This window comes from Canis lupus, chromosome 34, assembly GCF_003254725.2.
Source record: "Canis lupus dingo isolate Sandy chromosome 34, ASM325472v2, whole genome shotgun sequence".
NCBI lineage: Eukaryota > Metazoa > Chordata > Mammalia > Carnivora > Canidae > Canis > Canis lupus.
This window is the reverse complement of record NC_064276.1, coordinates 41,044,288-41,070,724: the sequence shown is the minus strand read 5'-3', so window position 1 is coordinate 41,070,724 and position 26,437 is coordinate 41,044,288. Positions and strand designations below refer to the sequence as shown.

The following is a 26,437-nucleotide window of genomic DNA, read 5'->3' as shown; positions in this document are numbered from 1 at the left end:
TGCACGTGCATGCCTGTAACACAAAGCAGCTCCAGCCGGGGAAGGGGTGGGGGCTGCAGGGTACCATGGCCTGGACACTTAGAAACTTTCAAGGGCTGAAAAGCAATGCACTTCCTGTCTAAATACAGTTTGAGTTTTGCACTGAGTAGGCATTAGAGGTTTGGATGAAGACTGTCCTTAAGCTTCTAACTCTCCCCCCAATAAAAATTCCATCCCATGGATACTGAAAGATTCACTCTCTAGTCCAGAGAAGGGGAATCAACTCTCAGAGGAGATGGACCCCAAAACACCAGGTATTTTCTTGTTTAGGAATGCCTTCCTTGTTTTGCAATTTCCCTTCCAGGGTGTATCCTTTCCCCACATCTATTCAAAAGTAGCTGCTGTCTTGCTATCTCCTTTTTAAACAAAAAGGGGCTGAACTGGAATCAGGAAACACAGAAGCTTGTATGTGACCATAGACAAGTCATTCTCTCTCTCTCTCTCATTTCCCTCATCTGTGAAGCATGAGGCACCAGACCAGATGTACCCAAGCTCCTGACTTTTGCCAATGTTTTATGAGCTTTACTGACAGCAGAGGAGTGTAGGCTTAGCAACTCAGAATCCAGAAGCGAATGACCTAGGTTCACAGCCCAGACTTACTATTGTTTGTGCCTTTGGGTAAGTTCCTCGCTAAGTCTGTTTGATCCTTTGAAGAATTGGGACAAAAATGAATCTCTTACGGTGTTGGAGTAGGGATTTAATGCCATAAATATATAGTGCCATATATGTAATAAAAATATAATATGAATTATAACGTGCTTATAATTGTGCCTGGCACATGCAAATATTTAATAAATATTTAACTGTTATGATTCATCCTTGTTTACCAAAAAAAAAAAAAAAAGAGCAGACTGATTCGCCACTAGAAAGGACTAAGCATTGGTAGCCCCAGGTATAACAACACTAACATTTATCGAGAATTATATGCTAGATGTTGTTTTGAAAACTACCTAAATTATCTCATGCAAACCGCATCATAGTTATATGGGGTTCAAATATGTTCCTAAATTTTAGAGATGAAGAAACGAAGGAACAAAGAGGCTTAAAAAAAAAAAAAACTAACTTGCACTCGGTCATGCAGAATATATTTCTCAATATTTCGCAAGCAGCTCTCAAGGACAAGCAGCCCTAATTTGAAGCCTGTGCCATTTCCCTTGGTGTAAATCTTCCCACGTGGCCAGTTACAAGCTCCCGACGTGGCACCCCTGCACGCGGACCTGGGAAGAGATGGGCACGGTCGGCCCTCACAGCCCGTGGAGCGCCCCGCACCCCTCTGGACGCCACGGGGATGTCGTGGAGTGAGCCTTCCCTGCCCCGGGCACCGCAGGCTCGTGTCCCCCTAGTCCTGTGGCTCCACGCCACTCAAAATGCAAAGTCACACATTCTCCTAATAAAACATCCAATTTTAAAAGCAAAACTCCTATTTGCTTGTGTTTTAGAGGGCAAGTCCGACTGGAGTCTGAGCTGCATATTAACCACGCATCCATCTCCTTTTTATTAGCGGAAGGGAGTCACTGCCTCACGTCTACAGGACCTACAACTGGTTTCTCTCCTCTGCTTCAGTGTCTACCACAGTTAATATCGTAATTTGTGAGGTACAATAAACAACGTTAAAAAAAAATCAACTGATTTTTCTCTTCATTTATAAAGTTAATCTAGTCGACAACAATGTATAAATTTCCTGGTTGGTATGCTTCAAAACGTCTGGGTTGCCCAATTACTGTATATGATGAAAAATGTATATTGTGCATTCTTTCTTATTGGGTATTTTATGCAAATTAATGTTTCTCAGTTGAAATTGTTGATTCATTTCTGCTAGCTTATTAATAACACATTACCAGATGTTTCTAAATCTCTCCATATTATTCTAATTCTTGATCAAGCCTGACATACAGAATTTCACCCAAAGAGCCTTTTCTTTCTAGTCTTAATTTAGAATAAGCTTTGACTTAGCATATAAAATTTTATTATAAGAATAAATACGAATATTCTCCACTTCTAATCCTCTGTGGTGACTACAATACCATTTGGGGCACCTTAAAGCAGCTATACATGTTATTCACAGATGACGTGCCGTAGCAAGCAAGGTGTCAAAGTGTAACTACACACGCCCCCCAAACCACAAGCATTCAGCGTGAAGAAAGGCCAAGTTCAAGCCCTACCCACACCCTTCTCAGGTCTACAGGTCCAAGAAGGGCAAATTGGGCCAGAGGTAGAAGTTGCCTTTGGCATTTTCCTTCTCGTATCCTTGCAGCACCCAATGCTTCCCTCAGAGGTCTCAACCTTTGAGACCTTCAGAATAAATGAACCCAAGCTTAGTGCCCATCTGTTAGTAACATGAGGTCATCCTAGGCCCCATTACCAAACGTCTTCATCTTAAATGACAACTGTGGAGAAGAGGCCATGATTGGCCCAAAAGAGAGACTGTTCAAAGGTGGGATTCAGGGACTGTCACCCCAGAAAGTTTTTAATAGGAGGACATCTCTCGCCAATCTTCAAAAGCACGCCGTGTCCACCACTGTCTACCCATTTAGAGCACCACCCCCACCCCCACGCTCTCATCCCCCACTCACCTGGGCCCCTCACCTCCACATGATCCCCAAACAGTAATTCCCCATGCACCAGTGATAACCTACCTCCTCTCTTCCCTAATATTTACTAAGTACCCACATGGCTTGGCCCAGCTTCTGAATGCTTTATATACATTAAGTGGTTTCGTCCTCATTCCACCTCCATGAGGTAAGTACTGTTCCCCCCTTTCCACATGTAAAGAAACTAAGACACAAAGAGGTAAGTCACTCCCCAGGAGCCCACAGCTGACAGGTGGCAGGTCTATCCGCCCTGGCGGCCTGGCTTCTAACTGGCTGTCCTCCACCACCACACTTGGCCGCCTTCCGCAGGCCGTGTGCAACACCACTCTCTTAACCTCTCCTCCATTTAACCTGAGGAATTGGATCGCGTCCTCTCCCAACCAGTCCCCACCCTGATGCTGAGTCTCCCGGTCAGGTTTTGGTCATCTCGCCACCTCTATTAACCTGATGACAGAAACTCTGATTGCAATCATCGTCTTCAACACCAAGGCTGCTTCTGTGTTGACGTGGCACTGAACCAGACCTTTTACCCACCACTGGTGAACACTGTTTAATATTTTTAATAAGGCTGTCTTGTTTTTGAAAGAGAAAAAATTGGAAGAAGGTGTTTTTTACCCAGCTTCATTGTAGAACTAGGTGACATCAGGAGACCTGCATCTATTTCTGCTGGGGCTGTTACTTCTCTGGAGCTTCAGAAGAGCCTTGCCCCTCCTGATACTTGCGTTCTCTTCCCAGGAAAACCGTCGACAAAAGCACGGCTATCAGATGATCTTTTGAAAAATTCTGTTCATTTCATAGCTCCTACTTAGCATTGGTCTTACTATTAATATCTGAACACAAGGAGAACATGTGAGAAGGATATAGTTGGACAGTATATTTAAAGAAGGTAAAAATGAAGAAACAAGATGATTTCAGATAATTCATCTTTCTAAACAATACTTTAGAGAGGAATACAGAATGATTTGCTCAGGCATACAACAGGTACTGAATATTGAACTACTGAAGAGACCAATCCCTAAATCAGTAATTCAGCAAATATATATTGAGGGCCAATGGTGTCAAGTTTACTAAGCACTTATTTTTGTGCCAAGAACGGTGTTAACCACTATACGTTGATGACCTTTTTTAATTCTCACAACCAGCTCTCTGAGCAACTATTATTCCTCTTTCTACAGATAAGAAAACTGAAGAGGGGAAGTAACTTGCAGCCAATGAGTGGGTCATGCAGCTGATGAATTGGAAGGACCAAGATTTAGGTCCAGATTTATCTGACCATATAGGCCCAAAGTCTTCATCACTGTGCTTTTGCTATCCTCCAAAAAATGAAGAAAGAGAAATAAGAAGTATTTATTGCTTTCAAAGAGCGTACCGGTTGATAGGGTAGATGACACATTGAGGAAGGACTATAATGCAAGAGGGAGTAGAGCATCACACTAGAGAGGAAGACACTGGCATCTAAGGGAGTTCAGAAGAGGCTAAAGGAATCGCAGCCAGCTTCACGGAGGAGGTGGTATTCAACGGAGTTCTGAGAGATTTTTAACCAAGAGGTTTGAAGAGAGGGAATGGTGGGCACCAAGGCCCAGAGAAGCAGAAGCTGAGAGTATGAGTCTGAGGACTTAGAGAAGCAGTGAGAAATGAACCAAGTCATGCTCACCACTGGGTCTCTAGCACTTCTCACACGTGCTCAGGAACATGTAGAATGAACGAATGAATGTGGGTAAGATGAGTAGACGACAGACTTTGGAAGACCTTGAACATCTCACAATAAAAGACTGGATGTTCTTCTGTGAGCAGGGAAAACAGAGCTTTGAGAGACACAATCCGAGCTTTATACTAATTAGGAAGTTCGTCAAAGGACAGACTGGCTCACAGAGAGACTCAAAGACACGAAGCTGATAAACAGTCTGCGCAAGAGGGAATGAAGGTGGTGGCCCTTAAGGTAGAGAAGAGGAATGGACTGCCACGGGCTAACCCCGATGAGCTTCCCCTTCCCCTGTAACTCCTCCTTCCTCATCTCATTTGGATGCAATAGAAATTCTTTATATTGATGCAAATAGCACTGGCTATAAATAGTGCCTCAACTGAAGATGAAAAACAAGTACTGAATTAATCATCTTAATATTGTGTCTATAGGGTCAACCACTGACTATTCCCAAACACAGGCCTGGAAATTTCTAAATATCTCTCTGTTGGTTAAAGCCCAAACATCAGCCCAATTTGGGGGTGAGGTGGCTTTTTTTGTGGGGGCTTTTTGCTGTTGTTTTGCCTCAGGATAAAGCCAAGATCATCTTCAAATTACCACTGATGTGACATTTAGCCAGTCAACGGCCATCTGTTTCAACTCTCTGCCCTGACCAGGGGTCCGCCTACACTTGTCTAAACCCAAGAGTCACAGTCACATTCTCTGAATTCTGCAAGAAAAACAGGAACTATGGAGCCTGGGCCTGTATCTCACACCTTCACAGTTGGGAAGGTCTTCACTGCTGTTAGCATCCCATTTCAAGGTAAAAGAAAAGAATCTCTGCAAAATACTTCATTTTGAAATATTAGCTGGTACCAGCAGGGTGACAGGGAAGCTGGGCTAGAGAGGACTGAAATGAGATCTATTGTTTGGTCTCCTTCCTCCCGGAATAGAGAACCCAGAAAATGATGGACCACATGTGTCCAGTTCCTTTTTCCTAGGCTCACTGCTTCCATGTGCCCATCCTGCCATGGGGGAAAATAGGGAGGTGAGATAAGGCCCTCCAAACCTTCCCCTCTGGGGGATGAAAGCTCCCTCAGGGGAAATGCATCAGGTCTAACTTAGAGGAGCACTGAATGATGAGACTTATGTCCACAATGTACTATTAAGTGAAGAATGTTTCAAAGCAAAGTTACAGAAAAGAACTGTACTTCTACCCCAAAGTGTCACCAGTGCTTAACTCTTCTAAGTGCGATTATATGCCTTTTGGGGGTCTTCCTTTTCTTTACCTATACTTTCACATGTATAATTTAAAAATTGCTCTTGCAACAAGAAATTTTTAGTTTTAAGAAGTGTAACAATGATTACAAAAATATGTATTGGCAATAGCTGAGTATTCGAGCTCTTAGAGGGTAATAGTCTTGTGACAATGCCATGTTTCACCAAAAGCAAGGCTGGCACACAATTGAACTATCTGGAACAATTCCCCAGCCCAAGGCTCCCCACGGCTGATGCCACCCAGTTGTCTTTACTACAATTACTGCCCACAAACAGGACGTGGGGGTTGCCCAGCAGACACCCAATCTCCCCCAGCAGTAACAACCAGAAACACAGAAAGGCTGTCTTCATTCTCTTATCTCCCAACACACTTACCGTCTTCGGTCCAGACTTTCTGGAAATGAGACAACATTCATCACCATCACCTACTAAAATTGTGCCTCTACTGGTGACTAGAGAGGACACTTCCTCATCTCAGAGACGCCTGAAGTCCAGTATCCTTTTCTCTGGCCAAACTACAAAGTCCCTTAGAAGCAAACTTTCCGAACATGTTGATCTGTCTTCCAGCGATCAATCCAAACGTTACCTTCCTCAGATAACTTAAGAATGTAAGAAACAGACACTGGAAAGGACAGGATCCAACCACACCTCAACCATCTTTCTCCTCTCTGTACTCACCCCTCTGGCTCAACTACAAAGAAAACAAACCAAAAAAAACAGAATCCTTTTCAAGGTCTTGTGTCCTTTGTAAGCAAATCCGTCGCAAATGGAATGCATCTCAATTTAATTCACTGATGGCATGTATCGGGATGAGGTCAGAATGCATTTTTCGGAATGTTCAATCATTTTGCCCATTTTCCCTAGTAAAGCATCTCCTTAACCCATATGCCCATTTAAAACTATTTTCCTTAACTATTCTCCTTAAGTAATAAGAATGATTATTATAACTTCAATAAAGAGTAAAATGTTGACCTATACTTTTCTCATAATTGGCCATTTCTAAGAGAAATCAAAGTGACTTGTAGGTCATACAGACAGAAAGTATACCTTTTAGAACTGAGATGGAACTTTAAAAATAAAAAGGAAACCAGCATATGTGCTCCCACTAAGCCTTCTCTTTATCTTCTTTCTTTTAGGGGGAAAGGAGGGTCAGAAGAAGAGCACAGCTCTTGATTCGTGATGTTCTCTGGCTCAGGAACAGGGATTCAAGCCACCAAAAGAGGGCCCAGGGTGCCACGGGCACGACTTCCCTGGATGCCCTCCCCAAACCCTGTGTTAGCTCCCTCCTCTCACAACCTGTTGTGCTTAGGGCCACCTGCCATTTTGGCTTCACCCAACAGGGCACAAACTGCCCAATCTTCACACACAGTTGTCAGCTGTAGCCCCATCTTTATTGTAACAGAAAAGCAATAAAAGAATATGCCATCTCTGTTAAGCTCAACAATGAGCACAATGGTTGATTAGCTTTTAGTATGACCCGTTGGGGTCTAAGGAATATTTTACGAATGGCAGCCACTATCATACAGGAAGCGTGACCCTGCTAAAGAACAGGCTTATAATTCAGGGAGATAATGCATATGGTGCTAACCCAAATGCCCATAGGGGCCCAGCAGATAACAAAGAGCAAGGGAAACGGCGGGTAAGGCACAGAGAGAGCTGGGACCTGAGGAGAGACTGGGCCCTCCCACTGAAAGACGACAGGTGATTGCAGCCAAGTATCAACAAGAGTTCAGTGCTGTCAAATCTAATTTTTCCACCGTGAAAGACCTGTCATCCTTCTTAGATGCTTAAAGTCAGGATCAGATTAACCGGGAGGTTCCAAGTTTAGGTGGATGCTTTCAGAACAGAGATTCGGTCGACTGCCAGAAGGGACCCAGAGGCCACAGCCCAGCAAGTCCAGAGGCAACCAACTCCAAACACCATTACATACCCCCAAATCTTTTCATTTTTTGTACTCAAAAGGGACTAGTTTCAGGAAATATTTTGGAACAAGAGTATTTTGATATTTCTCAGGTACCACAATAGTGACTGCCTGTTATCATCCAAGTTCCAGCCTGAAAGATGGTTCAGCTCGCCTCTTCTTAGGGAAGACACCAGCTACAACTACTTAAAAGAAAAAAAAAAGAGGCAACTAAAACAATTGGGTAAATGGAGGGATTTCTATGTGATTGATTAATTATTTTACACAAGGCTCTTCGATTCTGGAAAGGTTCAGCTGGAGAAGGCTTCACATATCTGAATCATGCAAATTCCTTGATTTGCGTTATTTATCACACACTAAGTTAATGCCAAATCCCCACCCCATTTCTGTTGTGTACATCCCAGCCATCCCGCTACTAAACCATTTGGATCGTTAAGAGACAATGATCCAATCAGAACTTCCCTTCTTATGCAATAACACAATTCTTAATAACACAAGACCTGAAGTTATAAAAACTGTTATCTCAAACATGATGATTAAGTTCCTTCCACATGCCCATCTTAGACACTGGGGGAAAAAAATGGATAAAGCAAAGTCCTTGTTCTATGTGAATTCCAGTCTGAGTGGGTGTCAACCATATAAAAAAACTAACCAAATGACAATGTGAGAAAAAACATGTGTCTGAAAAAAAAATGCTATGGTATTACTTGCTGGTGTGGGAGTCCCTCAATCTGCCTGGGAGGTAGAGAGAGGGACATTTGAGCTAGTCGTTAAATGACTGAAATATAGGAAGGGCTGTTCCAGAACATGACACCTTGTCTAGAATTTCATATTCATAAAAATCCATTATCTGGTTACTAAGTGATGACTAAATAAATGTTTTGTTTGGTTTGTTTTCATTTGGGGTTTTTGTTTGTTTGTTTCTTTGTTTGGGCTTTATTTTTATGAAGAGCACCTGAGAAATTTATAAACTCTTTTACTGAGTCCCCATATTGTCCTTGAATTTAGTTGGGGTCAAATTATAAATGTTTCTCATCTCTTTCCCTAGCTACTTTCTTTAAATAGGATCCCATAAAGTGACACAATGACATTTAATAATAAACTCAATGCATAAAACTGCTGAAGTGTTTGAAAAATATAAAAGCTTTATGACAATACATATCAAATGATACAGAATATGAAAAGTCCTGGAACATTAGCAGGATTGGCTAGAAATAAACCTATCATAAATTAACTTCAGTTTTATGCAAGTAGAAATGGCATTTAGGTGGAAAAGGAGGAAGATTTTTTTCAAAACCAATACTTTTTATGTTACTGGATTGATGTCCCAACACCATGGATGACCCAGTGTCATTTGATGATTGTGCCAGCCTACTTAATTCTTGAGACCTTAATCATGGAACTTCCCACAGGAGATGAACTATGGGCGAAAAATCATTGTGGTTTTTTGTTTGTTTGTTTGTTTGTTTGTTTGTTTGTTTGTTTGTTTGTTTTGGGGTTTTTTTAGTAACCAGACAGAAAAACAAAAGTCTGAGATCCTGTTAAAGAAAAGAAAAAAAGGAAAGAAAAAGAGAAAGAAAGAAAGAAAGAAAGAAAGAAAGAAAGAAAGAAAGAAAGAAAAGAAAGAAAAGAAAAGAAGAAAGAAAAGAAGAAAGAAAAGAAAGAAAAGAAGAAAAAAAGAAAGAGAAAACAGCATGTATTTATTTTCAGATTTAGCATGCCAATGCCTTCAAGATAATTATCATTTGTCATTTTGGTTTATACATTTAAAAACCTGATAAAAGATAGGTGAAACTAAATCAAATGCTTTTAGCAGGCACTTAATGAATTCCCCCTACTAATGTTTACATGACGAGGCTATCTATTTGTACATCATCTGTCATTTGTTTCCAAAGGATTCTATTTTCTGATATGATACTTACAGTGTGTTATGAATCAGCTAATTATGCAATAACCTTTACCAGAAGCAAAACCAAAATTACATGGATTTCAGGTCAGTTATTTCTAATCCTCATTTTAAATCACATCTGTCTCAAGTCAGGAGAAGAAAAGAGAGGCAGTTGGTAAACAAGCCACCTACAGCTAAAGCCAGTTGACGGACTTGTTTTGTTGGACAATAATAGCTCAAAGAGCCATAAAGCAAATGATCTATATTTTCATAAACTAAGTATCACATGTAAACACATGATTTTCATTCCAGCTAGTGATACAAGTTGGTTCGGACTTACTGTCTCTGTCTGGTGAACTGCTTGCGATACAGAGAAATAATCTCTAATGATTTCCAAAATGCTCTCCTTGGAAAGGGATGGATAATAGAGGTGAACAGCCCACTGTTTCAATATTTATACCTGTTCAAATGGGTTCAAATTCTTAATTTTGTTTTTCTATTTTTCATTGAATGTATGAGGTCCAAAAATTGTCTCGGTGATGGAATATGTTCTGCCTCGATGTATTGTGATATTTGGGCAAAATACGTTGAATGATGAAATGTCTGCCCACCCCCCCCCACCCCGTTTTGCTCTTCCTACCCCCACCCCCATCCCTACTCTCTCCCTTGCTACCATTACAGTATCTGGCACATTCATGATTCCTAGATCACCAGATGAATGTAGAGCAATTGAGGTTCAAAAGAGGGTGAGTTAGGGAGAATGACTTCCTCCTCCCTCTCACTTCTTAGTGTATGAGCATAGAAGATACTCTGTCATTGTTGGTAGATGGGCCATGTGGGTCAGCCCACACACTGGCCTGTGAGCCAGTTGTTCCAATCAGATGAGTCAGGAGACACCGGAATGTTAATTTCCTCAAGAGGGTATTTGTCACCGGTTCTGAAGAAAAGGCACAGTGCTTGTTACCACCAAGCTCCATGACAAGGAAAGCCCTTGCTGGGACCTTCCTCGCGTGATTTTTCTATGAGACTGTCTCTCTCTATCACCCCCTCGTATCATGCAACACAACCTATATACGAACGCTAACGGAAAGGGTGCTGGGCCAAACACAAACACTTACACGTTCTCATCTAGAGTTTCAGGACCCTCCCAAGAAGGGATGAGGAGGGACTGGATCCACTTTTAGGCACTACCTTGATTTTCTTTACCCATGATTTCTTCACAGACCCACACCTTTTAGCAAAGCACATGCGTTGACAACAATCCACTCATGGCACAGAGAAACGTCTATTCCTAAAGCCTTCCGAGACCCTTTATTTCTGTCAGATCGTTTTTCTTTTTTTCTAAGATTGATTGATTGATTGATTTATGGGGTGGGGAGAGAGAATCTGGAGCAGACTCTGCTGACCACAGAGCTGGACACAGGGCTCACTCTCAGAACCCCAAGATCATGATCTGAGCCAAAACCAAAAGTCAGACGCTTCACCAGCTGAGCCACCCTGATGCTCCAGCAGATTATTTTTCTGATTCAAGGAGGATAAACATTTTTTACACGCTTAGCAACCAGATTGCCACCTATCAGATCTAATAAACGCTCATATATTCTTTTTTTTTTAATTTTTATTTATTTATGATAGTCACAGAGAGACAGAGAGAGGCAGAGACATAGGCAGAGGGAGAAGCAGGCTCCATGCACCGGGAGCCCGACGTGGGATTCGATCCCGGGTCTCCAGGATCGCGCCCCGGGCCAAAGGCAGGCGCTAAACCGCTGCACCACCCAGGGTTCCCTAAGCGCTCATATATTCTTAAGTGATGAAGAGAAGTGTTACTGGGAAGCAAAGGCCAAATCTCTGCGCTTTTAGGAATTTGAAAATAGCCCATGAAAAGAGAGGCCTTTTCCCCAACATTGGGTAAACCACCAGACAGCACTTTTCAAGAAGGGGTTGCAAACCCACCTGCCAATCCAGCAGGACAAGGATGCTTTGGGGAATGATGCTGAGCATCCACTACCGTCAAAAGCCTCAGAGAAAATATTGGTCCTCAAACTACTATTTTCTTTTCCTCTCAGAGCCAGATTTTTGAAAGGACTTTTTAATGCTGGCTCTCTTCACCTTTACACCTCCCACTCAGTCCTCTTCTTGAATTCTTGTATTCTCATCTTTCTTCCTCTCCCTACAACAGTCTCCCCAGATCCTAACAAATCCTTTGGATCCCTACATAGAAATTGCCCTTTTTTGAGATGGTTTTGTCAATCTCGTCACCAAGCCAAGCGCTCTGACTCCTCATTGGTGTAGTACAGTCTATTGTCATCATCTTCTTCCAAAGGTAGCCTTGAGAGAGCCAGAGTCTGGCTCTCAGGCTTGCAAAACCAGAAAGCAGATTTTGGAAACACATCAAGAACACACTCGTTTTTTTTAATGATGATCTCATATTAAATCGAGCTCACAGAAACCAATATATAAATCAGAAAGTCAATCTGTCTATAGAAAAAATAACTGCCTTTTGCACCAGAGTATGCCCACTGGTGTCCTGCCTACAGAGGTCAGACGTCACTCAGGTTGCCTGGAGGACATGGGACCAGATGGAGGCAAACACAGGAAGTCCTGCAATTCAAATGTCACAGCTTCCTGTTAAGTCTGCCTTCACCTCCAACAAAGTCCCAGCCCTGCAGTGAGACCCAGATACGTGAAGTCTGTTGCACTATGCTCGCTCTCCTTACCCCGGATGGTGCTTGGACACGATGAGCAACATTGATCTCTAGACTCTGCTTCTCTATTTACTATACATTGGGCCACAAACATTCTAATTAACCCCTTTTTTTAAGAAACTGTAATGCAGGGTGCAGTTCAAGTCCTGCTGGCCTTGGACCTAATCTCTTTTGCGTGACTCCAATTTCTTCCGTATTGAATTATCAGTTTGTCTTAAATTGACCCATTTCCAAATTCTGAGCTTTGTTCCCTGTATCTCCTACGATGACCAGCCTGACTCCCAGAACCCCTGCAGACTTAAGTCTTACCCCAAAATCTGTTAATGGTCTGGAGGAAATTAAAGAATCCGAGAGCTGACAAATCCATCCTCAACATCAAGTCGGCCTTGCTGTCTCCCATAATTAAGCCCTCATGTCAGCAGCGCATGTCAGTACCTGGGGACATGCTTTGTTCCCCTGTGGCTGAGTTCTTGCCCTGGGCACAGTTCCTTTTGGACTAGAGTCTTGTTGGTTGCCTTCATGACAGGTGCCTGCACCCGGCTACCCCTCCCAGACCTCTCTGACACCGACCTGCCCTCTCCAACCTCCACGTATGTGTTCTCTGCCTCTCTCCTGCTTACAAGCCCATCCCAACACCCATATTGCTCTGATGAGTCATCTCATCCTCAGCCCCAGGCCCTTCTCACCTACTTCCCCATCTCTGGTTCAGCCCATGTCATCTTTTTTTCTCCTACCAGACAGAGACCAAAAAAAAAAAAAGAAATGAATTAAATTTTCATTTTCCAACTGTTCGTGTTGACATTAGGTAGTCACATAATAACTTAAAAATAAAGATATCACTTAGAAGTTCTTCACCTCTCTTTGGAAATATACTGAAATAACATGAATTCAGTCCAGATTAGCAGGCACTTCCAAACTGCACCACAGAAAAGAATACTGGCTTAGGAATCAGAAAACATGACCTACTTAATAAATGTCTGCTGTCAATGGAATACATGCCTTTGCTTCTTTATCCCTAAGTTAAAATGACAGGGCTTCCCCCAGTGATTTCTGAAATCCTTCCCAATTCTGAAAATTCTATGACCACGAAAAGGATCATTTTTATCATGTGTGTACAAATGTATTTATTTGTATGTTTATGAGTATTTTTGCTCTGGAAAGAGAAAAGGTGTGCTACAGCCATTTAGTGATGTGGCTTGCTAACCGAATCAGAGACTGTTCACAAGAAGCTTTTAGTTTGAGAAATTCCTATAATTTTGGGCAAAACTAAGGCTATAATACAAAAGGAATGAGATAGGGCCTGTCCCTGCAGCCCATTGACCTATGGCCACAGGCCTGGCTCAGGCTGGGACCCCCAGAAGGGGGAACAGCTGGGACCTGCTGGGACAGCACAAGCTACCTCATGCCAGCCAATGTTGCGGAGGATCTGAAGCTACCCAGAAGCAGTTTGGCTGCCCCCCAACCAGATTATAAATTCCTCAAGGGCAGGGAACACATCCTTTATAGTTTTCCTGTATCCATATGGTGCAGGAAAAAAAAAAAAAAAAGATTTTCAGCTAGCAGCGCAGCAGCCAGAAGCTAAAGAATGTTATCCGCCCCCATCCCCAGCCAGCCTCCTCCCTTATAATCACAAGAGGAAGACATTCAGGAATAGCTTTTAAGAAGTGCCTCCCTCCTTCCTGCCTAAGAGGATATGTAAGTAGTTCAGGTTCTCCCACACTTGAAGGGGGGACTCAAGTCCATTGATGTACTGAATGAGATGCTCCCATATCAGACCGACAAGAGGCCAGCCAAAGCAGTCCATTTCGTTCACTTCCCGCGACAACGATCTGCCGGGCTAGCAGCACCCCCTTCCCCATGTAAGGCTGACTTAACTGAAAAGCCAGACCAGAGACAGACCCTGTTCAGGCACCAGCCCTGTGGCTGGAATCTATGTGATGAGAAACAGCCCAGCCCGAGTCAGCGGGCCCCACCTGGACACCTGCGTTATGGTGGCAACGTTGGCCGGGGCCAGCCCAGCCCGAGTATGTCTGACTGTGGTATCTGAGGGGGTCCACCCAGGACTTTGGAAATAAGAACATGTAAGGAGAAGTGGGAACATTGCACGGCATACCCAAATAACCCCAAAACTTAATTTTGTCCCCTGACAAAATGTCTGGCACATTTCAATGAACTTGAACACCCAGCCGGGTGAATGACTGGTCTCCCTTCCTTGACTGGACTAGAAATGAAGTTTCAACTGAGGGGCTGGTCCTCTCTCTTTATAATTTATCACTGCCAGCCTCGTCATCATAATTGTCATCAATTACTAAAGTAACCCAGTCTTGTGACAAAAAATGCAAACAGTCTATAAGGAGATAAAGTAACATTTCCTTATTCTTTCTTACCCTTTCCCCGGCCCCAGTTTGACCCTCTGTGACCTATTTCCTAGAGAGGCTCAGTATTAAGTCTGTGAAAACCTCTCAAAATGTTCCATCCATTCTGTATAAGTATATATGCATTGAAAAATTATACAAGTACATACAAACATACATTCATATACACACACACATACACACACCCACACGTGTGTGCATCTTCTCTTCTCCAGCTGATCACAGTTCACTGTCACTCCCACCAAGACATCTTTGGACATTGATACAAAAACAAATAAATCTCCACAGTCTTCTAAGTGGCTGCATAGTATTCGGCGACCCAGTCCCACCGTCCTCTGCTCTGTGGTTCTCTTCTTTGCATCATCTTTTCTTTGGGGTCCAAGTTTATAATAATGCCTTCTCTCTGACTTTACTTAAGCTCAGTTTCCGGTGCTTGGAGCTTGCTTCGGGGCTGCTCCCACTACGTTGCTAGTGACTGGTCGTACTACTGTGTGTTGACTCTACCTTGGTCTCTCTGCCTTTTGCACTGCATACTTCGCTACACATGGCTGAGAAGCCCTCCTTGCTGCCTTCCCACGGAAACTCACGGTTTCTCTCAACCCTTGTTGTGCCTCATGCTCTGCATCTCCCTGTGCTGGGCTGTTTCCAGAGACTTGGTCCACCTACTTGGCTTTGCTGACCTTGTTCCCTTCCCATGGTTTAGATTCTCCACGCTGCATATTGACCTAAACCGTCTGTCCCTGAAGGATAGATCTTAGGCCTTGGACAGCCTTGGAGAAACACACCCTGACTTCATATCTTCATATCCACAAGGTGGGTGATGTTACCAGATACAACATTCTAATTCAATGGACACATCTGCTGTGTTCAGAATGGCCTCATCCTATCGTTTTTCTCTCAGAGTCTCTGCCTTCCAGGTATCCTCATATCCTCATAGGAAATTCACTTTATCCTAAGTTTCAAAGAAGAAAGAATTTCTGAGCTAAAGAGTCACTAGGGAGATTCTCACCCTACCCCCACCCTTCCTTGAAATATAGATCTGGCGTAAAAACATCACTCTTGCCCAGCCTTTTGGAGGCAAGGAACAAAATTAACTATGCTAATGCAGAAAGTACAGTTCCTCCATGAACTGCTGTTATCCCTCCAGAGAAGTCTCCTTAGGATCTAGAAGTTTGTTAACACCTTCCTATAGCATCATATTTGGATCACACCAGCCCTAAACACATTAGCATTATTGAAACGGCAGATAGCAAGACACATTGGCTTTCTTGTTCCATCGGCAGTGGGGACAGGCAGTAGGAGAACTGAATGCAAAGTGCCTCTTCTAAAATCCTACATTGCAGCTGTGTAGCATATCATAATGACTTCACACACACACACACACACACACACACACACACACACAAAAGCAGGCAAAATCTCCAAGAAGATGTCAATCACATGAAAAAAAGAAACAATAATTAAAGCTCCCAACTAGCCAAGAAATCCTTTCCCTCTTCATTAATGGCCCAAGATTTTTTCTCCTGGGTGGAGGGCGTCCCTTGTGTAGACACAGCTTGATGGCTGTAAGGTTCCAGCTGTTTAAGTGGAGCCAGCCAATATCCATCAGGATGTTAGACAATTGCCAGGAAAACTCTGACAAGCAGCTCATTTTTCATCTAAGAGTTCGATTGAAATTCTATCTCCCTCACCCATGCAGTTTAATTTAATCGATAGAACATTACACTATGTCACATTTAGTATTAAAAATAAATGATACAGACCAGATATTTGAACACTGGGCATTTGTTTTTGCAGGCATTTTGACTTTCCAGTGGCAAACATCCCAACTTGCAGTGCTAGAAAAGCCAAACACGAAGAAGTGTCGCTTCAAATTAAGCAGTTATCGCTTTACATTTATTGCGGCTTTGGTCCCATACTTTCCTCAGATTTCCAATCCCTTTCAGCTCAACCAAAGTTCTCATTAGTGACAAGGCCCACAGAGAAATGAAAATGCTTGACGGCACAGCCTTTCACATTTATGGATTGCCGTTAGGAGTCGAACATGACAGATGTCCTGGGTAGAAAAGAAATATTTGCAGCAGATTATATCACCACTGTTCATTCAAGTAAACTGAAGCGGCATCACAGTTCAGAATTTCAAAACACAGAGTAGTTATTTCAACATATTAGTGGACTTCTGGGTGATGATTTGTTGCCAGAAGTAATAACCCCAAAGCATAAATCTGAATGTGAGCTAAATCCATGGTTGCACAATGGTTTTTCCCCACCCCCCAGTGTTTTCACTTGAGATAGAAGCGGAGAATTTCTGGGCTGGGAGGAATCTTGGAGATCATTTTAACACAACTGTTAAGTCCTGCTTTTTTTAAAATCGAGGAGGAACTTGAGACACCACAGCCTCCGTGCCATGCTCAAGGTTACACAGTGGGTGGCTAAGCCAGCCCTGACTGATTTTGATGTAAAGGTCTCTTCTTCCTTGATCTCCAGAACACCAAAACCCACCTGCTCACAAACCCCGCCCGATCCAACTCTTACTTTCAGCATAAATGTGGGCTTCCAAAACCTTCTCTTCCAGACTCGCATGGTCTTCCACACACTCCTAGTCCTGCTGCTGACTTCTCAATATTCGACATGACATGTCTTCTCTTTGGTTCCTCAGACCTGACTCAGATTGTTCCCCAGACTGACTCAGCCTCTGTTCCTTGGGCTCTGAGTTGGCCACCACCATGGCTACTGCCTGGCCCATTCAGGTTATACACTTTCCATCGGTGTCTTCTATCTTCTCCCCTTGCTACACCTCCCAGCCCCAGCCATATCAGCCTTTGGCTGGGACATCCTTCTTCCTGGTTGCCAGTGTCTACGCCATCAGCAGATTCCAAGTGGACCGCTTTCCTCACAGACACACAAAGCTTCCATCAGTGCTAGGCCAACCACCAGTGATTGCAGTGATACGGCACATTGCTATCATGATTTTAATGTGGCTTTTAGATTTTTTAATTGACGGGTGTTTTTTTTAACATGTAGATCACCACACCTACTGGTATAGCAAGCACTCAAAGAAATGGAAATCGTCATATGCTACTGGTGAGATTATAAATTATTACAACTTTGCAATGTCATCCAGTATCTTAAAAATGCATGTACCCCCAGCATTACGCTCATGCCAGAACCAGACAAAGTTGCCACAAGAGAATTAAAGGCCAATCTCTGATGAAAGTAGATGCAAACATCTTCAACAAAATAAAAGTAAACAAATTCACCAGTACTTTAAAAGGATCATACCCCCTGATGAAGGGAGACTTATCCCAGAAATATAAGGATGGTTCAACGGCTGCAAATGAGTCAGTGTGATGCACAAAATGAAGGATAAAAATCATGTGATCATCTAAGTAAATGCAGAGAAAGCATGTGACAAAACTCAACATCCATTTATGATAAAAATTCCCAACAAAGTGGGTATAGAGGGATCATATTTCAGCATAATAAAGGCCATGTATGATGTGCCCACAGCTAACATACTTAAAGATGAAAAGCTGAAAGCTTTTCTTCTAAGATCAGGAATAAGACAAAGATGTGCTCTCAACACAGTACCAAAGTCCTCACCAGAGCAGTTAGGCAAGAAAAATTAAAGGAAAGGAAAAAGTAAGATGGTCATTTTTTGTAGATGGCATGTTATACATAGGAAACCCTAAAGACTCCATCAAAAAACTGTTACAATTAAAAAGTGATTTCAGTAAAGCTGGAAGATACAAAATCAAGCACAAAAATCTGTTGTGTTTCTGTTCACTAATAATGAAAAGAAAAGAATCTCATTTATAATTGCATCAAAAATTAAATACTTAGGAATAAATTAAACCAGGGAGGTAGAAGACCTATATATTGGAAACTATAAGACATTAATGAAATAAATGAAAGACAAAATAAAGATATTCCATCCTGACAGATGGAGGAATCAATATTGTTCAAATATCCCTAATTCCCAAAGCAATCTATAGATTAAGTGCAATGTCTATCAAATAATGTTTTTCAAAGAAATGAAATAATCCTAAATTTGTGTGGAATTACACACACATACACATACACACACACAAATAGCCAAAGGAATCTTGAAAACAAGAACCAAGCTGGAAGCATCATATTCCCTAATTTCAAGCTATATTACAGAAGCTATAGTAATTAGAGCAGTGTGGTGCTGGCATAAAAACAGAAACTTAGATCATGGAACAAAAGAGAGAATTCACAAATGAATCCATGCATGGGGCCCCTGGGTGGCTCAGTCAAGTAAGTGGCCAACTCATGATTTTAGCTCAGGTTCATGACCTCAGGGTCCTGGGATGGAGCCCCGGGTCAGGCTCCACCCTCGGTGGGGAGTCTGCTTCCGGATTCTCTCTCTCTCCCTCCCCCGCCTCCCCACTCACTCACATGCAATCTCTCTGTCTCTCTCTGAAAATAAATAAATCTTAAAAAATCAAACGAACCCATGGTCAACTAATTTATGATAAAGGAGCCAAGAACACACAATGCCAAAAGGACAGTCTCTTAAATAAATGGTACTGGGAAAACCAGACAGCCATATGCAAAAGAATGAAACTTAAGACTATCTTATACTATACACAAAAATTAATTCAAGGTGGATTAAAGATTTGAATGTAAGACCCCAAACTATAAAGCGTCTAGAAGAACACATAGGTCATCAGCTCCTTGACATATATCTTGGTGACAATTTAACAGGACACCAAAAGCAAAAACAAATGCAAAAATAAGTAACTGTGACTACGTCATACTCAAAAGCTTCTACACGGCAAAGAAAACCAACCAAATGAAAAGGCAACCTGCCGAATAGGAAAAGATATTTGCAAATCATACATCTGATAAAGGGGTTAATATCCAAGGCATATAAAGAACTCATACAACTCAATACAAAAAAGTACATGATCCTATTAAAAATGGGCAAAAGAACTGAATAGACTTTTTTAAAAAGAAGACATACAGATGGCCAACAGGTCCATGAATCATTAATGTCATTGTTCATCAGGAAAATGGGAATCAGAACCACAATGACACCTCACACCGGGAAGAATGACTATCTTCACACAAGAAATGTGTTGGCAAGGATGTGGAGGAAAGGAACCCTGTGCACAGTTGTGGGGAATGACAACTGGTGCAGCTACTCTGGAAACCAGTATGGACGTTCCTCAAAAAATAAATAGAATCACCGTATGATCCAACAACTTCACTTTGGGGTATTTATTTGTAATGTGGTGTTTTTGTCTACAACTGTATCACCAGAAACACTTCCTGAGGAAGTCATCAGGGATGGACACGAGGGTGCTCACTATGGCGGTGTTTGTTAAAGGGAAATATTGGAAACCAGATAAATGTCCAAAAATAGAAGAATGGTCACATAAGCTATGGTATCTTCATATAAAAACAACTCTAATCATGAAGAGTACTGTCGTCGAACATAGGATATGGGAAATCATATCCACATGAATCACATTCACAACAGAGGGGCATTTTAAGCACCTGATAAGAGTGTCATAATGCCTTTTTTTGTTTTTTGTTTTTTGTTTTTTCTAATTTACAGTTACAGACCTGGAACTTTACAGTCATCACGTTTGGCAGGGTATAAAAAATATTTGCATTGGTCGCCCTACGTAGTAGAACAGCAAGCAGTTGTATTTTATTCCTTTCATCTGTATTTTCCAAAAGTTCTATGGTAAGCCTGTTGCTTTATAAATAACATTATAAGCTACATCAAAGGGTTACTCGGGAACAATATTGTGAATCTGTAATCTATTCATTCATTCACACCGACTGTGTGTTAAGCACTGCTTACAACTTACGCGAAGATAAACACAAGAGAAGTCTCTGAGCGCAAGCAGCTCACAGCCCAGTAGGAGAGGGACGGAAACAGCAGGTGCTGAGCGGCGGTGCTTCAGGAGCACAGGGGAGGGCAGGCGAGAGGAGGGCAGGCGAGAGGAGGGCAGGTAAGAGGAGGGCCCTCCCCACGGGCGCCAGGGAACGACCAAGTCCCGTCTCTATCTTGAGGCCCCAGCTTTCCTCCTTGGGAATCGGCTTCCCCAAACCACGTGTGTACAAGCTCTGGTCTCCCAGGATCCTTCAAACCTTTTGCTCTGAATTTAAGAATGACCTCATTCCGATTGCTGTCCGTCCTTGGGGCCACTGGGAAACGTGAACCAAGGCGAGGAGCACCTCCCTGGCCTCAGAGCACGGAGACACCGTGTTCTCCAAGTCGCCTGGACCGGGAGAGAAGTGAGAATTAGGTAACGCGGGTGGCTCAGGTGGCCCGGGCGACGCCAGCACGCGCGAAGCCCGCGAGGTAACCTTGGAGCCCACGTAGAATACACGATGAAACCAGTAGGCCCTGCCCTGTGCTCCCCACGGGCCACCTTCAGCCTTTGGAGGCGACAAATTTTCATGCCTTTGATCACAGGAAAGTATGAGGAATGATTTCGCTTAATCTTAAAAACAGAATCTAATAAAAAGAGAGAGCTTGCTAACAATTAACTATGGCCTCTGGACTTCTCCGCAGGACCTCTTAACCCTCTCGAAACTACCTTACAGGACGGTCGGATGGTGGGGTCAGGGGGCACGAGGCACACGCTTAGCCTGACATCTCAAGAGAGACATGGGATTAGCCCAGTTAAATATTCTCATCAATGTATCAAAAAATTTTGGCTTAACACCCACTAACGTGTTTTGTGAGATTGGAAAATCTATTTATTTTTTTACTTTTTTTACCTCCTTTCACTGTCAGTGGACTGGCATGATAGGCTGGCCTGGTCAGGCGCCGAGCGTGAGTCTGTCCGTGAGCCGCCATCCTGAGGCTCCGAGGATGGATTAGTCACGTAAAACAAGCATTTTCTGTGCTACTGACTGAATTCACCCAGTTGCCCCCTTTGGGAACTGCATATTGAGGGGAACTTGAAGAAACCCGTAACGTTCCACAAAATACCGAGGAGACTGTAACACCGGATCTCTTCTCATTCCTTTCCACCCTTTTGGTTTCCAAAATATTAAAAATATGTATCTTAGAGTTCATGAGGACCTTGTCTCCAAACAAACCCCTCAGTTCGAACCTACAAAGTCTCCATAATAGATTTTGCTGGCAATGAAAATAATTGCCTTCATACTGTAGAGAATTAGCTCTATAATTCAATCCCACTATTATTTTTTAAAAATGATAATACACAAATATTTTCCGGTTACCGGAGCCCGTAAAAGAGGTAGCAAAAATTTCCTCCAGAAAACAATGTATTGGATTTTCAGATCCTCCAGCTACCAGTAGATGAACATGCATTAGCAGAGCTGGGGCTTGACACTGCTACAGATGATGATTCATATCTGCTCCCCCACTCTTAGTCTCTCAAGGTAAAAAATTAATGTGGCTGCTACTCTAACGGGTACATATTAATAAAAGATCACTTTAAAAATAAACAAAACTCTTCATGATAACATTTATCACCCTCAGATTTTAAATCATAAGATACTCATTTGCCTACACTGACATCATACTCTGCTTTCGGATCTCAGAATGTCGAAATAAGCTATGACAATATCCACAAAGACATCCTTATTCAGTAGTATGTTAAGCAGATTAGACATAAAACTTACCACTTTGAGGATAACCCTTGAGCTTTTCTATATCTGACATGTCACCCCTCTTCGATGCGAGCCCTGGGTAAAATGAATCTTCCCCGGCTCCCCCCTTCACCTAACAAGCCCCCTCTCTTATCATCGGCGCTGTACCAATTCCACGTGTAACAAGGGAACTGAATTTGGGGTGAGGTGGCCTCAGATTACATATTGACCTAGCCCTAGCTAGCTGTGTGACCCTTATTTATCAAGTATGAACCTCAGTTTTATTCTTTGGTAAGGGGTTTTTTCACCTGCTCGGCTTGCCTTTGTAAAGATCAAGTAAGACTTCCAGGACTTTTTAAACTGCGTGAACATGATACTATGTAAGCTCCTTATCCCGGTGAGAATGAAGTTCGGCTGACGAGCAAGGCAACCCCAAATCATTATGGCTTCAACCCTAGGACACCAGTCAGAACTTCATTTCTTTCTCACATGAAAGAGTGTGGAGGGACACCTGCCGGGGTCAGTGTCACGGCGACAGGAAGCAAGGACCCAGACTCTCTCCTCTTAATGCTAACACCATTCTTCTAGCACCTGACTCCCTCGTCCTGACCCAGGTGGCCACCACCATCTGCATTCCAGGTGGCAAGGAAGAAGAAGGGAGGGGGCATTCGCCACCCGTGAAGGGTACTTTCAGGAACTGCACAGGACGCTCCGGGTGGTTCCTACCGGCCAGAGCTTGGATGCATGGCTACCACAAGCTGCAAGAGAGGCTGAGAAACCACAGACCCCACTGAAAACCAGACAGCCCATCACAGAGAAGGAAGGAGATGGTGGTTATTGGGGTCACCCAGAAGTCTGTGACAGCTTTTTCCGACCTCCGTAAGAATGCTACATGCTCTGCGGCACCTGGCTGTGAACCCCTGCTAAAACTTTCCTGTCTGGGTTACATTTCTGTTGAACTCTATTCTCTAGTTTTCAGATGACACAGATCACACAATAGCTACAACAGAATATTTAAAAGCAGGCAACGGTTTACTACTGCCAAAATCTCCAACATGGCAGCTCTTTTACAGCTTCTTCCTACCGTGTCCGTACCACTCATTGCCAGGAGCCAACTTTATCCCTGCAAATCATAAAAGTAATTACATAATGCCCTTGATTAAAACTTGTAGCTAGTCCCCTCTGGCTAAGGGGACCACAGGTTCCCACTTGTCCAAGACAGTCCTGGGCTCTGCCTCTCATCCTTAGTGTCCCATCTAGTTTAGCAATTGTCTTGAATTTTTACTTTTCTTTTTTCTAACTGAAGGGGTATTAATGTATCCCTACAAATAATTATATTTGTATAAAAATAAGCCATGTTGTGCTTACTGGGCCTCTGCTTTGTACTTCTAGCCTCTGCCGTAGACTTCTGGCACGGTGTGAGAAGCACGTGCAGTGAATAGATTTCTTAGGCGTCTGATTAAATCAGAAGGACAAAAAAAAAAAAAAGAAGGACAGCCAGTAATAATCCAACTCTCTCTTCCCAGTCCCTCCAAGATCCAACCTAATTTACATCTCCCAAGGACAGTACACTTCATTCATAATTTATTCTTCATAATTCATTCATAAATTGAACTGCTCTTTGATACATTTGGGTAGAGTCCGTTAACTCGTCCAGTGGCACTGCCTCCAACGTGCAGGAAGTTACCAGGCAGACAGTTGGCTAGTCAGGTGGAAACATGAAAATCATCAGTTAAATATAAATGAAAATATGTGCAGAAAATAGAGACTGAGAAACCCTGCTCAAGGGGACAGAGAGGATGCTCTGAATGTTCTTACTACAGAAGTTAATCATTTGTTGCATAATATAGAAATTATTATATCTTACTGTTAATACATTTTTATTTTGTCATAAACCTTTCCAGGGTCAATGAGCTAACAAACAAACAAACAAAAAAAAAAAAAAAAAAAAAAACACAAGCTTAATGAAAAATTAAGACTCAATCTCCATTTTTCAAGAAAATCGAGGACTAAAAAGTAACTCATGCCAAGTATTTGTCAAGAATCACCATCCACTGTGCACTGTGTGTGCCACTGGTATCGGCAGCCACCTGGAAACCCGATGACCCGGAACTTCTGAAGAAACATCAGCAACTCTAAAAGTTAAAAGATCCTGCCCAAACGTGGTAATTCAGTATGTGCAGGAGAGAAGGCAACTTTCCTTATCCCACAGGAAAGCAAGACTTTTCATTTCTAACAAATGGCTCTTCTAAATTAATATTGCTCACTTTTTATCCCAAGCTTTCTTGTGCAAGTAGAAATATAAAGTGGTAGTTTTCAACGTGCTGCTCTCTCTATTAGCAGGAAAAAAACCTCCATTAGTTAACTACAAGTTTCACATCAGAGTCTTCAGCTTCCAAAAGAAAATCCGTTCATTGAAAAGGAGTTCGATTGTCTTCGACTTATGAAATGGAATAGTTCGTTCTGGCATAGCTCAAACATCTGACATTTTTACAAATGATGTTGTACATTCAGTGAAAATTTTCGATACTGCAAATAGTTGTGGTGGTGGTGGTGGTGGTGGTAAAACAATTAGCAATTTTGATGGAGCCTGGTATTGTGATAAAACAAAGATCTCAAGAAATCTATTTAAAGACAAGAACGATGCAAAACTGTTGTTGGAATTGGTTGTGGTACCCACGTAATTCATAAGTTTGTCAACACAAGTCATGGTATTCCAGGATTCAAGATTCAGTAGTATTTGGGGGGGGGGGAATACAATAGTATTTGAGAACTGTAGATCTCAGATTTTGTGTATATGTATACTTACACAGTTACAATTATTTAAAGCTTTTAGTGAATTTCGATTACTAAAAACAAGGCTTACAACAAGGAAGTCACTGAAACTCATCCCTCTAAAAGCAACAGAAAAGTTGAACCGAAAAAAAAATGAGATGACAAGAGTCTGAAGGGCATGTTAGTTTCAGTTTTGAAATTCTATAATTGTCCCTTAGAATAAATTACTTACAGGGGGAATCATTTGATATGGTTGTTTTTAATGGGGTAAGTTTTTATTCTGTTCTGGAGTGGAATAAAATTGAGAGTGCCTGTGATTTTAAAGCATTTGTATTTGGCAAAAATTTGAGAATATCATAAACAGAATTTATTTGATGATTTTTGTTATGAAAATATTTGTTGGAGGTACAGTGAATCGAGGGGGAATAGCCCAAGATGTTTACACATTTCAATATGAAAAAAAATTGAATTAAGAACATCCTCCATTTAGCATAATTTGCTTTGAACATTCTTCAGTGCCTTCAAGGAGAATATTTTCTCAAAAAAACAAAACAAAACAAAACAAAAACAAACAGTTCACTGGAGTTCTCAAACATTCTAATCTACGCACCATAAAATAGAGCTTTAAACAATCCTGTTCTATTAAAACATTAAAAATAAAATCACATTGAAAAATATATTCAGAATAATTCTCATAGGATGGTGTTAGAGATAGTTATAAGCAAAAAGCAGATTAAAATGGGACTATCAAGAATAATTGTTTTGCTCATATTTTCATTGTTCATGTAGTGTTTAATTTTGCTCTAATATACGAAATACTTTTAGAAGGCATTTTTCTCTTCAAAAAGTTTAGTAGAATCAATATGGTGGTCAACAAACACCTAAAAAATTAAATTCCAAGGATCTTCAGCACCTCCTCTTACTCTCAGAGGCGTCCCAGTCTGGACAGTACGTTTTACGGTCACGGTAGTGATAGCCCACGGGATAGAGCCACGTTCCTGGTGACACGGTCCTCTGAACCCTTCCTGCCTCCTTTCCCCATTTCCACCGCACCCTCCCCAAAGTCCCCCACGTCCGTGCCACCCATTGCTGCTCACAGGCCAGGGCCGGGGGTCACCCGCTCCCCTCCCCCTGCACTGGCCTCGGGCTACCGGGCCCCCTGCTCCACGACCCTGGTGAATTCCAGATCCACCATTCAATTTAATTCCAGTACCTTCTTCCAGTTTCCCCGGCTTTCTCCTGCCACCTTCCCACCACAGCTCTAATCACGGGCTGCCCCAGGGCCTCCCGTAGCTTCCCATACAACCCTGACGGCCACAGGTCCACTATTTTGTTTCTGGTCCTTCTGTCTGGATGGGGGAGCTGAGAAGTCACGGACCTCGGCCGCGTTATCCCTGTGCACTTAGAGCCTGGCACGGTGCCTGACACACAGGACCCCTCGGGGACATATTTGTCCAGTGGAGTGTGTGGCATTGCAAGGCAAGCCTTTCGGGGTCTCCTAGAACAGCTGTGCAGGCCTCTCCAGTTCTATGTTTGTACAGGAGGCCCTGCCGGGACTCGATCCACTGGTGGCTGAGCT

General features: G+C 42.5%; 1 protein-coding gene across 12 annotated transcripts in view; it reads right to left on the bottom strand.

The window, feature by feature from the left end:
• The window catches only part of LOC112645994 (uncharacterized), a 197,138-nt gene that overhangs the window by 153,587 nt on the left and 17,114 nt on the right, over window positions 1-26,437 (bottom strand). Inside the window, exon 3 of one of the 12 annotated variants that reach the window (XR_007408181.1) lies at window positions 16,284-16,534. The exons of 10 other annotated variants lie outside the window; for them this stretch is intronic. The gene's annotated coding sequence lies outside the window, so the exon portion shown is untranslated. Of the gene's footprint in view, window positions 1-16,283; window positions 16,535-23,654; window positions 23,786-26,437 lie in introns of those variants that run through there. One more of the 12 variants, XR_007408182.1, reaches the window with a different exon arrangement.